This window comes from Canis lupus, chromosome 4 (assembly GCF_048164855.1).
Source record: "Canis lupus baileyi chromosome 4, mCanLup2.hap1, whole genome shotgun sequence".
Classification (NCBI taxonomy): domain Eukaryota; kingdom Metazoa; phylum Chordata; class Mammalia; order Carnivora; family Canidae; genus Canis; species Canis lupus.
Window position 1 is genome coordinate 17,476,472 of NC_132841.1, and position 14,400 is coordinate 17,490,871.

Here is a 14,400-nt window from a genome sequence, read left to right on the forward strand (position 1 = left end):
GTTTTGATGTCCACTATAATATGTAATATAAATCACATATAAGTCTACATGTTTTTGCTAATTATTATATGTACCATTTATTTTGATATTTAAAAATGGTCCCACTTTTTTTCTGTGTATGGAACCCATCTATTACATCTGATTGTAGTCTATCAAAACTAATACAATCTTACTGTTACTTAGACAAACAGATTTCCAATATTTTCTTTTTACATTTTTAGAATTCTTTGCAGTCATGAATGACTGCAAAACATGAATGACCAGATATGCCCTCTTCTTAGTCAATCTAGAATTTTCATTTTCCAGCAGGCCTTTTATTTCTCCCTCAGTTCTAGATCCATTTTCTTTGTCTTGGAGCCAGTAGGACTCATGTCACATTGCTGTGACTTGTCTACACACTGGCAAGTCCTATTCGCTGTATGTATGTATGCACATGTGTATGTACGTATTTTTGTTTTGAATCCTTCCTTTCTTTTTTTCCCTTTATTTTTATAACACCCAGTGCTCACTGCAAGTGCTCTCCTTAATACCCATCATGCATTTAACCCATCCTCTCACCCATCTCCTTTCCAGCCACTCTCAGTTTGTTCTTCATAGTTAGAGTCTGTTTTATGGTTTACCTGTCTCTTTTCCCCTATGTTCATTTGTTTTGTTCCTTAAGTCCCACATGTGAGTGAAAGTGTTTGTTATTTGTTTTTCTCTGACTGACTTATTTCACTTAGCATAATACACTTCCTCCAACCACATGATTGCAAATGGCAAGCTTTCATTCCTTCTGTGGCTGAGCAATATCCCACTGTATATCTTCCACATGTTCTGCATCCATTCATCAGCCGATGGACACTGGGTTCTTCCCACAATTTAGCTATTGTATATAACGCTGCTATAAACATTGGGATGTATGTATCCTTTTTAATTAGTATTTTTGTATCATTTGACTAAATACCTAGTAGTGTGTTTGCTGGGTCACGACGTAGTTCTATTTTTAACTTTTTGAGGAATCTGCATACAGTTTTCCAGAGTGGCTGCACCAGTTTGCACTCCCACCAACAGTGTAAGAGAATTTTTCTTTCTCCACGTTCTTGGCTATTTGCTTTAGATCCTAACAATGCTCCAGAGAGAAGCTTCTACAGAACAAACAGATCATCCAGCATGCTCCCACTGGTATGAAGAGAAAGTCTATTGCAAGAGACAGGGATGCTTATTCTATAAGTTTTTCACAAGTGTCTCCCCAATATAAAGATTTTTATTTTCTGAATGGTAGGGATGTTATAGATTCAAATTGTATTCACTCCAACACTGAAAAAATGTTTCATATTGAGTAAATACACAGATGTATTTATCAGTTTCCTTTTTTCATTCAGTACATGACTTAAATGATCATGAGAAAAATTTTACCTTGCAATGATTTCAAACTTGGTAAATCCAGTGAAAAGAAGATATCATCTTATAAATGAGAAAAGCAATTACAAATACAAATTAGATTTTAAAATAAACTATGGATCTTAGGGATTTCAGTGTGAATTTTCATTCTCAAAAGTCTATATGTCATTGGACTATTACTAATCAAATATCATTATAGAGCAGTGATTGCAAGAGAATTATCACAAACCATCTGATTAAATTTAAATTAAAACAATTTCATGAGATAGTTTCAATTTATCATTAAAATTATGTTTACACTGAAGGTAAAAGAAGTGTTATGTGCTTCTTTTATAGCCACTATGTCTTCTAATGCTATGTTTTGATTATATCTAATAATCAAGCTATATTTGTGAAATAAATAAAGAATACTTTGTGGTATTAAAAATCGAGCAATATGAAAACAATATATTAAAACACTCATTTCTGTAATGAGAAATAAAGGATAAGAAACTTGCTAAGTAGCTTTTGTATTTTTCTAGAACCTGGTATAGAAATATTATTTAAAAATGGCAAATATTTCCAGTAACTTCCCATGTATTATTACTTCTTGGAAAAATTTTGTCTGTTTTTAGTCTTGCACATAAAAGAGCATGACATTTTCCTATACAATATCTATGAGGCATCATACACAGAAACAGTTGAAAATCCTTAATACTTTGAATGATAAAAAATGTATGTTATTTTACCTTTCACTTTAATAGACTTTTCCCTATGTCTCTAACCATTTCTAAGCAATTTCGACTTCCTTGTCCTTGTCCTTCCATTTGATAAGCAGAACATAAAAATAGATGACACAAAGATCTGTGACCAATTCAGAAAATCCGTCAGGGCTGAGAGGGCAGGAATTGACGGAGGGTCAATAACTTGTGTAAATGTGAACTGAAGTGAAAGGTGCAAAGCATTTGAATTCCAATTACATCTACACCTTTTAGGTGTGTTTCTGGAATGCAGAATGCAGGGGGCGGATATACCTTTCATCCCCTTAAATCCTTCTCTTTGAGCCTCTCCCTAGGAGAATCATTTAGCTGGGAGAGTGCGTGTACAATACTTAGTGGGCCATTTAATCTAAAATACTACTTTTCTTAGATTTTAGGGCAATAAAAAGATAATTAGTTAAAAATACTGGTAAATAAAAAGTTTTGTTTCAAAAAATATTTAACTTCAACATTAAAATGTAAAATGGAGGCAAAAGGGAGTCTTCTGAAATCTTTCAGCTTGAACATTTTCAGATATTCTCAGAGAATTTATATTAGCTTTATGTCTGTGTGTCTTCTGATTACAAAAGTAATGTTTGTTTATTTATTTACTTAGTAATTTCTATAACCAACATGGGCTTGAACTCATGACCTGAGATTATCTCATGCTTTATTAAATGAGCCAGTCAGAGGTCCCAAAGTAATGTTTGTTTATAATGAAAATAAATGAAAGGATAAAGAAGAAAACAGTACCTAAAGAATCATAGCAATTCATTTTTTATTTACATCAATTAACAAAAACCCTGGGATATACTTTTTGAAATATATATTTCACATGTTGTTTTATGTATGGCCTTGGGTAATTTTTTCCCACTATTCCTGTGATTTTTTGAAATATTTTCTCTTGTCTTCCTCTTTTCTGTTTTAAATACATACTTCTGTATTAAATGCATTTATAACATGTGGAATTATTAAGAAAAAATAAGATGAACTCCCATATGCCCAGTACAATTTAAGAAACAGTATTTTGCTGTGGGATATTGCAGATTAAGCATCCCATAGGCATTTAGGAATGTAAATGTAGAACATCACATTACCAATTTATAAAGGTCATGAATAAAAAAACAATTATAGGATAAATATGAGTTTACTGAGGAATACAAGAAGTGTGAAGAGAAACACAAATTAATTAACTGTATAAACCACCTGAAATTCAGTTTTAATCTTTTTCATGCCACATTCATAACAATTTGTCCCTAAATCATTTATATTTTAACAGACTATTCCCTTAGTGTGCTACTTTAAAATATGATATGTTTCTATAAAATGTTTTGATCACATTCGGGGCATTATTCAAATCCACTGATAAATTTTTTTTAATAGAATCTGACAACACAATATAGAATGTTGATGGAAATCTGGCATGGCAAAATACAACTATCTTTTTATTCTTTTAAAGATTTTTCATACTTATTTCTTCAGCATTAGATTTCCATAAGCATTTTAGAATCATTTTTCCAAATCACCTTTAAATTGCTTTTAATCCATAGGTTATTTGTGGAAGAATTTTATAATATTATCATCCTGTTCTTTGACCCAATATTTATTTAGGAGCTTATATTTAACCTTGATTTCTCTAGTGTATATTGTTTACAATTTTGCAATTAATTTGAGATATTTTGTACCCTATTTCAAGAATGTGTCCTGCAAATCAGGAAGCCCAAACTTCTCAATCTCTCATCACAAATCTTTTCATAATTTGGATCTGTTTTACTTTCTAAATAGCTCTCAAGTATCTATCGGTCTTGGGAATCCATCTGGGAAGGGAAATATATGCCAGTAAATAAATAAATAAAAAATATATAATTACAAGTGAGACAAATGATATTAGGAATAAGTATATTGGCACACCTGGGTGGCTTAGCAGCTGAGCATCCCCCTTTGGCTCGGGGCTTGATCCCAGAGTCTGGGGATCAAGTCCGTCATTAGGCTCCCTGCATGGAGCCTGCTTCTCTCTCCTCTTCCTGTGTCTCTGCCTTTCACTCTGTGTATCTCTCATGGATAAATAAATAAAATCTTTTAAAAAAATCAATGACTTCAGTGCTAAATAAAATGCTAAAAATTCCTGGAGAACAGTCATTTTAAAAAGTGTTCAATAATTAAAATTTTAAAAACATAGTACTAGTTAAATGAACCGAGTGAAATAAGCATTTTTAAAAATAGCTTTTGTTTTGTACTTTATTTCAGCAAAAACAATTTAAATACCAAACTGAAAGAGCCTCAAGGAAATCTTGGTTTTGTTTTGTTTTATATTTAGCACTTTAATCTCTTTTTTTTTAAGATTTATTTATTTATTCATGATAGACATAGAGAGAGAGAAAGAGGCAGAGACACAGGAGGAGGGAGAAGCAGGCTCCATGCAGTGAGAACCCGACGTGGGATTCGATCCCGGGTCTCCAGGATTGCGCCCTGGGCCAAAGGCAGGCGCTAAACCGCTGAGCCACCCAGGGATCCCCACACTTTAATCTCTTATATTCATTCTTAAATAAGGAAAGACCTACCTATATGTAATGTTTTCCAATATATAATGAAAGTTTAATACATTATCTACCCGCTTCTCTTTATTTTCACTCTCGCTCAATAATTGTGGGTAGAAAACCTAGTAAAAAATTAATCTGAAGCACCATCTCCCATCCATTAGAATAGCTATTGTATATAAAAAGAAAAAGAAAAAAAAAAACAGAAAATAACAAGTGTTGGCTGGAATGTGGATAAATTGAAACCATTGCTCACTGTTAGAGATACAAAATGTAGTGACTATAGAAAACAGAATAGTTGTTTCTTAAAACAACAAAACAAGGAATTACCATATAATCCAGCCATTCCACCTCTGGGTATATTCCCCAAAATATTGGAAACAGGGTCTCAAAGATATATTTGTACACTAATGTAGCAGCATCATTCACAGTAACCAAAAGGTGGAAGTAACTCCAGTACCCATCAAGAGATGAATAGATAAACAAAATGTGGTATTTGCATACAATAAGATACTATTTAGCCTAGAGAGGAAGGGAATTCTAACATACACTACAGTATGGATGAACCTTAGGACGTTATACTTAGTAAAATAAGCGAGACACAAAAGGACAAATAATGTATGATTCTGCTTATATGGGATAATTAGGACAGCTGAATTTATTAAGACAGAAAGTCAAGTAGTAGTTGCCAGGGGCTGGAAAGAAGGAGGAATGAAATTTAAAAGGTAGAGTTTCAGTTTTACAAGATGACAAGAGTTCTGGGGTGGATGGTAGTAAATGTTGCACAACAGTATGAACATATCTCATGCCAGGAACTCTACATATAAAAACAGTTATAATGGTAAATTTTATGCTATATGTATTATACCAAAATTTTAAAGAATAAGGAAGAAAAAATATTAATACTGAAGAAGCCAAGAATTGGAAACAACTTAAATGTTTATCATATAAATTAAGAATTTTAAAAAAAGATAATATTAAAAAGTAGTGTGCCAGTACTTAGGTAAGTTCTTCATAGCGTGGTCCCAATGAAAAAGCTATGTCAGAATTTTAAACATTTTTGTCTCTCCTAAAAGCTTGAAATAAATCAACCTCTAAAGTAACTGTATAAATGCTCAATTTACACATCACTTTAAAATAAGGATAAAAATGAAACTTTAATGAATTTAGACTGTGTTTTCAGAAAGCTTACATTTATTCTTACAGGTTTTTTCTTAAAACACATGGTAATGATGATTTAATTGAACATACATTGGCCAAACAGAACATTTTAGGATTGAAACATATTCTAACAATATGCCACATTTATACCTCTAGGCACTGAACAAACATTTTGCCATTGTTTTATTTACAGAAAATCAATGGGTTTTTTGGTTACTCTCAAATGGATTAATCATACCTTTGATTGAATCATCCAAATAGAATCCATAAAAATGGTTTAATTTTAAGCAGTTTGGTTTTCTTAAGTGAAACTTTAGTTCTTCCAGTATCTCAACTTTCTTTGAAAAGGCATATCTGCTTTTTTAATCAGTGTATCTATCTCTTATACACAGTGTGATTGATAACTTTGAAAAGTCGTGTAGAAGGAAAGCCCAGACTTAAATGTAAATATACAACCTGTGAGATGTGCACCATAAATACACTTGTGCTCAACCTCCTTCTAAGAAGAAGGATCATTGATATCAACCAAAGTCAGAATTGTTGGAGAAGCATAAATGTAAAGCCTTATATTATAACATGAAGGTTTTGTTATACAATAAGGTATCCATAGGTGCTTGTTTCTCCTTTGTGACTAAGGATGGCTTGGGTCCAGGCAACTTTTTTGGGAAGATTTTGCAGATCAGTGTGGGCTCCAAAGTCAATGTAAGTGATTGGAGAAGATAATATCTCTGTTCTAGCATTAAGATCTTTCTTTAGTTTACCTTTAAATTATTTGCACTCAGCCTCAAAGTGCCAAGACAGAGAAGAATAAGATCAGATTATTAGTCTGAAGTAACTTGATCATGAAGACAACATAGCTTCTTAAATTTCACATTGGATCTGTCCAATTCTCTTTATTAAAAAAAAATTGTTCTGGAGCCAAAGTAATGTAACATAATGTAATATAAAGTAATATAAAATTGAAATGCTCTTACCTCTTTATCCTAATTGATTTTACTTAAGGCAAGTTCAATCTAAGCATCTGGAGGCACGGATTCAAATACTCCACCTATTCTCTCCATTCTATCATAGTTTCACAAGAAACATGATATTTACGTGGAAAAGGAATATAAACAAAGTATGATTCTAAAGTAAGATCCTATCTTCTACATGAATTAGAATATCACAGAAATTATTTTAAGAAAATGCTGTCTTAAAATTCTATAACTTTTCCATATGAGATTTCAGTGAATAAAAATTTTAGCTAGAATTTATGAGTTATTAAAAACTTAGTATTCAACTATATGTCTTTAATAAGTAGGTACTTGCCAAATTTATCTTGATATGACAAGAGAAAGATTTTCTGACCTGGCATAGATGTGTTATATTTCAAGTAAAATATAGTCAGTTATTTTCCAAGGAATCCAAAATCTTGATGACTTGTATACAGAGGTAATATGTCATGGAAATAATATTATTAAATTGAGTTTAGGAAAAAAATTGAGTTTAGGCAAGTATTTTGAACTATGAACACATAGATGCCTTGTGACATGTGTAGAGATAGCAATTTTTTTTACATATGTACATTTCAAAATATTTAACAATGGACAAAAATGATCTTTGCAACTGGGCTATAAAGAGACAGAAAAACACACGGATATATACACCCAAAAAATAATATTTTCTGGAGTTGAAGTTGTGTCAGAATAAAAATATAAACTTGCAATCACAATTCTCAGCTTCTGAATTCTTAAAAACTAAGTGTGTAGGAGAATGATGCATGTTAAGAGACTTTCTAACTTCTGAAAAAATCATTCTGATATTTATTAATCTTTAATGACTTTATTGTGCATTAAAGAAATGGCAAATAAATTGGTTCTGTGTGCAATCAGACCCAAATTGTTTGCTTCTTCCTCACACAAGCAAAATCCTTAATGCCTATATTAAGATTAAGAAAAATAGGGATCGCTGGGTAGCGCAGCGGTTTGGCTCCTGCCTTTGGCCCAGGGCACGATCCTGGATACCCGGGATCGAATCCCACGTTGGGCTCCCGGTGCATGGAGCCTGCTTCTCCCTCTGCCTATGTCTCTGCCTCTCTCTCTCTCTCTCTGTGTGTGTGACTATCATAAATAAAATAAAATAAACTGAAACTTAAAAAAAAAAAAAATGAAAAAGAAGATCCACCACATTTTGAATCACCCCACCAAGCCAAGCACAGGATAAAATAGAACACTTGTAAAACAAAACAAAACAAAACAAAACAAAAAAAAACATGGATTGTCTGTTAGCATTCAGACAACTATGTATATAGACTTAAACTGACCTTTTTATAAAAAAATATTTATTTGAGATAGAGAGCATGTGCATGTGCATGTGAGCAGAGAGTGAGGGAGCAGAAAAGAAACAGACTCCCTGCGGAGGGCAAAGCCCAAAGCAGGGCTTGATGTCACCACCCTGAGATATCCTGACTTGAGCTGACATCAGGAGTCAGACAGTTGACAGACTCAGCCACTCAGGTGCCCCTAAATCAACCTCTTTAAATAAAATTAAACCTGAAGTGAAATATGTGCCTTTCACATATCCATACACTTTCTCTAAAATAGTACATTTTTAGTAGTTCAGGATCAATAGGCAAACTATACTAAAAATATCAAGGAAAATGCCAATGTTGTTTTCTCACAGAGACTTGTTTAGAATTTGGTAGCTAAACTTGCTAGAATTACATAATTGTAAATACATTAATTTGGCTGAGTTCTACAGCATAGATTTAAAAATAGCAAACTCACTTTTGCCATACATATCAACATGATAATATTTTTTGTTTGTTGTATGTTTTCTATGAACTTAATTTACTTTACTTGGTGGGGAATATCCAACTTCAACAATTATTTCATCCTCATGGTCAACCAATTCTTAAAAGTGTATATATCATTAAAATACACACTTGATTAATCATGCCATGTATATTCTATACTATTTTTGCAGTTTCTCACTTAATCTTTCTTTATCTGATCTACCTGTGCATAATTATCACCTGGGAATTTTGTGGAATGTGGGTTAATCTACACTATGTAAAAACAACCTCAATAACTCTAATCTAGGTGATGTCAAGACTGAAAATACTGGAATAGTACATTGTAAATTGGTGAATTGAAGAAAAAGTTGCATTCTGCCACAAGTCCGCCAGAATGATTATGTGAGAATCCCTTTCAGCTCGTACATTATCCCAAGAGCTAAACAAAAACAAAAACAAAAACAAAAACAAAAAAAAAACAAAAAACAAAACAAAACAAAACAAGAACTTGCTCCCTCTCATTTGTTCTTCTTTCTCTTCTTACCTCACCTTCCCTTTCTTCTCCTCCTTGCCTGTTCTTTATCTTAAAGTATCTTAGGAAAGTGTGTGGTCTATATGATCTATAAGCTTTTAGGGCAAATGTTTAGGCTTTCACCACAAGACCTCTTTAATTACTTCTAAATCACACCGTTATTCATCAGTCGACTCAAAACCTAAGATTTCATCTTGCTTTGTAATCTATTACTTTTTGGTTGTGCCACTTGGAGGACAGTACTAAATCTCATAGTACACCATTTCCAGAATTCAGGAATGTCAGCCTAGTTGGTATATCTTGGCAGTTTCTACCTCTAACATGAATGGTGCAGAAGGAAAAGAGTTTGTGTTTTTACAAATCTGGATTCTTGATACTATGCAGTCAGGTATTTTTAAAAGGGGAAGATTGAGATGCCCTTTAATTTTATCAAGGTTTATTTTATTCACATGTAACCATAGTGTGAAAATAAACAACATAATAGGAAATAATAACATAATAGGAAAATACCTTAATTTTCCCAATTCCTTACACTTTTTTATTGTTTATTTTTATGATTTTGTTCAGACCTTTCTGTCCTAATCATTGTCAGTGCCTGCTATATTATGTCTAAGGCCTATTTTTCTTTCATTTTGCACATTGGAATTCTTCTAACAATCTATACAATCGTTTTACTTTATCATAGTAGTCTTACTTAGAGTCTGCTTTACTTTCCAATATTGCATCATAAACAATTTTTTTAAAATTTAAGTCTGTTCCACTTACTTCCAGCAATTCCCTAATTTGAGCAGTGGTCACTACATCTTATCTACTTCTCAAAATACCATTTGGCATTTGAAAATTTTATCAAAATCTATCACTTTGTTCCATATCTGTAAGTTAACTCTTTCTTCCTAATTCTAATTATTGTCATGCTGTGATAAAAAGCCCATCCCAATTTGAAAATAATGTTGAATCCTGAATTAAACAACACTTTTACCAGTAATAGATTGGAACCAAATATTTTTTTTTTTTTACTGAGTTCACATTAGTGTTAGCTAAGAATGGATGTGGGGCTGATGATAGGAAATATCCTGTAGAGATGTAGTTTGACATTAAGGACCCACAAAGTAGAGATTTTAGAGAAAGTATGTGAACAACCAGTGTTTATTATATACAAACTAGTACCTAGTTTTAGAATTTGTCAAATGTGACCGCAAAAAAGGAGGCAGAGAAAACAATGAGCTGAAGATACAAACACAGAAACACTGTGACTTACAGGGTGATTTGATTTACCTCAAAGCCAGTGTAGACACAACTCAAGATAAAGAAAAATAAACATTTTGTTAGAGGTTGCTCAAAACAATGACACTGAATTGACACTATTGCCTGCACCAATTCCTAATCTCTCTACTACTACCCTTGCTTACCTCTCCACTCCACTTCTCTTCAGGCACTCTTGGGTCCACCTTAAAGATAAGAATCAGAATTTTAAGAAATGTTAACACACTGCTATAAAACACCATATACCATAAAAGGCATTACTCATGGAAACACAATGGTATTAGATAGAACATCCACCATTCTTACAATGGGATTACAGACGTGATATTTCTTTTAAAAGAAAGAGAGAAAAAAACATGAAAAAACTCAACAGAAAAATATATAGTAGAACAATGTAAAGAGCAGATATTTTCAGAAATAAGAAGCAAAAATAGAAAATAAAAGAAATAAAAATCAATTGAAAATTAAACAGACAAAAACAATAATTGTAAAAATGTTGCTATAATGGATAAATCTGAATAAATCATAGTAAATAAAATTTTAAAATAACATAAAATTGAGAGAAAATGATGGATTCTTTTAAAAAAGATTTTATTTATCTGAGAGAGTGAGCAAGAGAGAAAGTACAAGCAGGGGGAGGGACAAAGGGAGACAGGGAGATCAGACTCCCCACTGTGCAGGGAGCTAGACAAGAGTCTCTGTTCTAGGACTCTGGGATCATGACCTGAGCCAAAGGCAGACACTCAATCCACTGAGACACTCAGAGAGCCTGAGACAAAATGATTGTTATATAATATAGAGAAAAGAAATGCCCCTAAAAATATGAAATTCCAAAAGAATACAGTTCAAATGGAAAAGAAAGCATGTTGAAGAATTAAATAAAAGATAAAAGATAAGTTTCCTGAAAAAGAAACTTGATCCTGAAAATTCAAAGGGCATGTCTTATTAAAAAAAAAATCTATCTATCTATCTATCTATCTATCTATCTATCTATCATCTATCAACTATTGATATTTATGGAGAGAGAGAGAGAGAGAGAGCAAGCAAGTAAGCACATACAGGATTTATACCAGTGAGATAACTTTGATAACAAATTAACCCTAAATTTTAATGCCATAGTCTAACAAAGCTTTGTTTGTAATCCAGGCTACATGTTCATTGAAATATATGAGATTGATTGCCATTTTCTGGATAAAAATGGTCAAGTAAAAACAGTTTCATGTGGTTCAAACTGTAGATTGACAGTGGGCTCTGAATCACAATCCATTAGCTTTACCAATTAGAACATGGTGGCTCCTTGTCATAGTAGCATATGTCAATTAACTCTTTTTCATAATTTTGCCAAGTTTTGTTTATCACCTTCTCCCATATCCCATTGGTTAGAACTACTCATATGGTCTTCCTTTTCAGCAATCAAGTTGGGAAGTATAGTCATCTGTGTTCCCAGAAGATCAGGAGAACCAAATATTGGCAAGTATTTGTAATGTCAATACAGAGACAATAAAGTATAATAAAAGGTGAAACATTAAATAGTCTTCATAGTTCTATATAGAAATACAAACCAGGATGGTTGAGTGAGTGTAGAAAATTCTGGCACAATTAAAATAAAATTTAATATTTTTCTACACAGTTGACTTTCAAGTATGCAAACATGTTTAAGTATACTCTAACTTAGAACATAATTATGACATTCATAAAAAAAAAGCTGCAAAAAGCTAGACAAATAGAACCCAACAATCTAATAAAAATGACAATGAGCTGTTCAAAAAAGAGAAACCATGATTTAAAAGATAAATCTATTCATATATAAACAAAGCCTAAACGTCTGTAACCATCATGCATCAGGGGAAAATGTAATTTTTTACAAAAAATAATTTTGTAAAAGTAATATTTAACCCAAATGTCATTGATAGGAAGAACAAGAATTGGAAATAAAAATGAGAGTAGTGATCCCATCATATTTCATTTTGATATCAGTAGATATTACTTGAGACAGTGATAGAATTTTTTTCAAAAATGATTAAAACCTTTACATTTTCTAAACTGCAGAGGAATCTCAAAATTAGCATCTCCTTTGACAAAGAATTAAAGCTTTATTTTAACCATTTTTTCAATATTAATTTATTTATACTTGGTTAAATAAGGATTCAGTTCAATATTTTTATTTGAAAAATAACACAGAGCAGATTTTGATTTAATCAATCTTTAAATTCCTAACATTTGATGAATATTTATTTTATGCTCACTAGGTGCCACTCTGTTGTTGCCGGTAAAATTACCTTATTCCCTGTCCCTATAGAGTTTGCATTCTACAGGGAACACATTCAATGACATTACCCAAATAATCATACGATATAATTCTCAGTAAATATAAATGCTAGGAAGAGAAAGACAGTGGGGTAAGAGATAAGACATGGAGCTGGCTATTTTAGGATGCTCAGGTAATTCCTCTCTGTAGTCATATTTTAGCAAAAATCTAATAAAATACAGGAGCAATGCATAAAAAAACACCAGGGAAGAACATTCTTGGTGGAGAAAAGAGCAAGTGCCAAGGCCCTGAGAAGAAATGACCTAACGTCTCAGTATGAATGAATCTGAGTGGGCCAAAGGGGAATTGTTTGAAGATACTCTCAGCTCAGGGACACAGGCAGGACCACATATGCCACACTGAGTTGCGTTTTATTGTAAAGGTGACAGGAAGCCCTATTATGGTTTTGAGTGAGGGAATAAGAAGGTCTGATTTTTATTTTAATGGGCAATTCTCACTACTCTGGTGAAATCCCATGAAAGAAAGAGGTAAAGCAGGGAGACCAGAAGCCTACTGAAGTAGTCAAGGAGAAGCATTAAGAGAAACTTAGCATTATTGCTGGCATTGATGGTAAAGTGGTCGAAATCAGGAAACATGGTTTCTTTTACTGAAATATATACATTTTGGAGTTGGTAGGAAGTTAATGCTATTTAAAGCCACAGAACTAAATGAGATCTTCTGGAGGTGAAAGTGGAGGGAGCTCTTAATTTCATCCATTCATCCATCTTCCATCTGTTCATCCATTCATCTGTCCATCTATCTCTGTATATCTCTGTATGTCTTGAAAAAATATTCTGTGATGTTATGAGATTTTTAGTGACTTTTTTCTTTTGTTTTTTATTTACTTTTTTGGTCCTACTTGATGACAAATATATGCATATGCCATTTTTATAAAAATAGTAACCTCAGTTATTGACGAAGAGTGTGAGATACAAAGAAGCATGATGGTTATTAAAAATCTGATGAATCAGTGTCCCCTGGAATAATGAGGTTATTTCATGTGAACACTTTTAGTGACAAAAAACAAAACTTAAGTATCATCTAAAATGAGAATGCTGAATGCCCACACATGTCATTTTCTGGACATCTGTGTTTAGAGTTTGCCATTCGGCTTCTCAGAAAGAACTAGAAGAAATAGGTAATAGCAACAAACAACATATGGTGGGAATTAAAGGGATAAATAATCCAGAGAAAATGTGATCACTAACAGTTAAATTTTAATCTTTTAGGAGTAATGCCAAATAGTAGATTGAGTAAGAGCTTTTCAAAATTTCTTGGATAAACTTTTGTTTGTTTTTCAAGCAACACTTTGCTAATTAAAAATCCAAATACTCTGTGCTGCATATTTAAAAGGCAAATGTTGACATGCAACTTTGTCAGATTTTGACAGATTTAGGTTGAGAAATTTTGAATTTCACAATAAAGTGAAATAAATTCACAACACCACAAGTTAATTGGACCGGAGTTTTAGTCACAGTTTTGTAAATACCTAAATGAGGAAACAGATCAAATGACATTGTTAAAAAAACTTATGTAACACTACCAGCCTGAAATGTTCCACCCCGGCACATTCTTTGAAACTAAAATGACATAATGTAACATGCCAACATTTTGAAAAGAATGAAGTTGTCTTATAATAGTCATTATTACATTATTATACAAGAAGCCAGTTCTATTTCTCTCTCATGCTTTCATTCATTAAAAAA

The 14,400-nt window shown here is 32.4% G+C and overlaps 1 long non-coding RNA gene across 4 annotated transcripts in view; it reads right to left on the reverse strand.

Moving 5' to 3' along the window:
* Positions 1 to 14,400, reverse strand: part of LOC140631910 (uncharacterized) — a 70,682-nt gene that overhangs the window by 40,318 nt on the left and 15,964 nt on the right. For 2 of the 4 annotated variants that reach the window (XR_012029459.1, XR_012029457.1), the window contains exons 3-5: positions 10,533 to 10,571; positions 6,793 to 6,880; positions 1,399 to 1,446 (exon numbers count right to left, since the gene is read on the reverse strand). This is a non-coding gene — a long non-coding RNA (uncharacterized lncRNA). Of the gene's footprint in view, positions 1 to 1,398; positions 1,447 to 2,111; positions 2,256 to 6,792; positions 6,881 to 10,532; positions 10,572 to 14,400 lie in introns of all 4 variants that reach the window. The other 2 variants (XR_012029460.1, XR_012029458.1) reach the window with 2 other exon arrangements.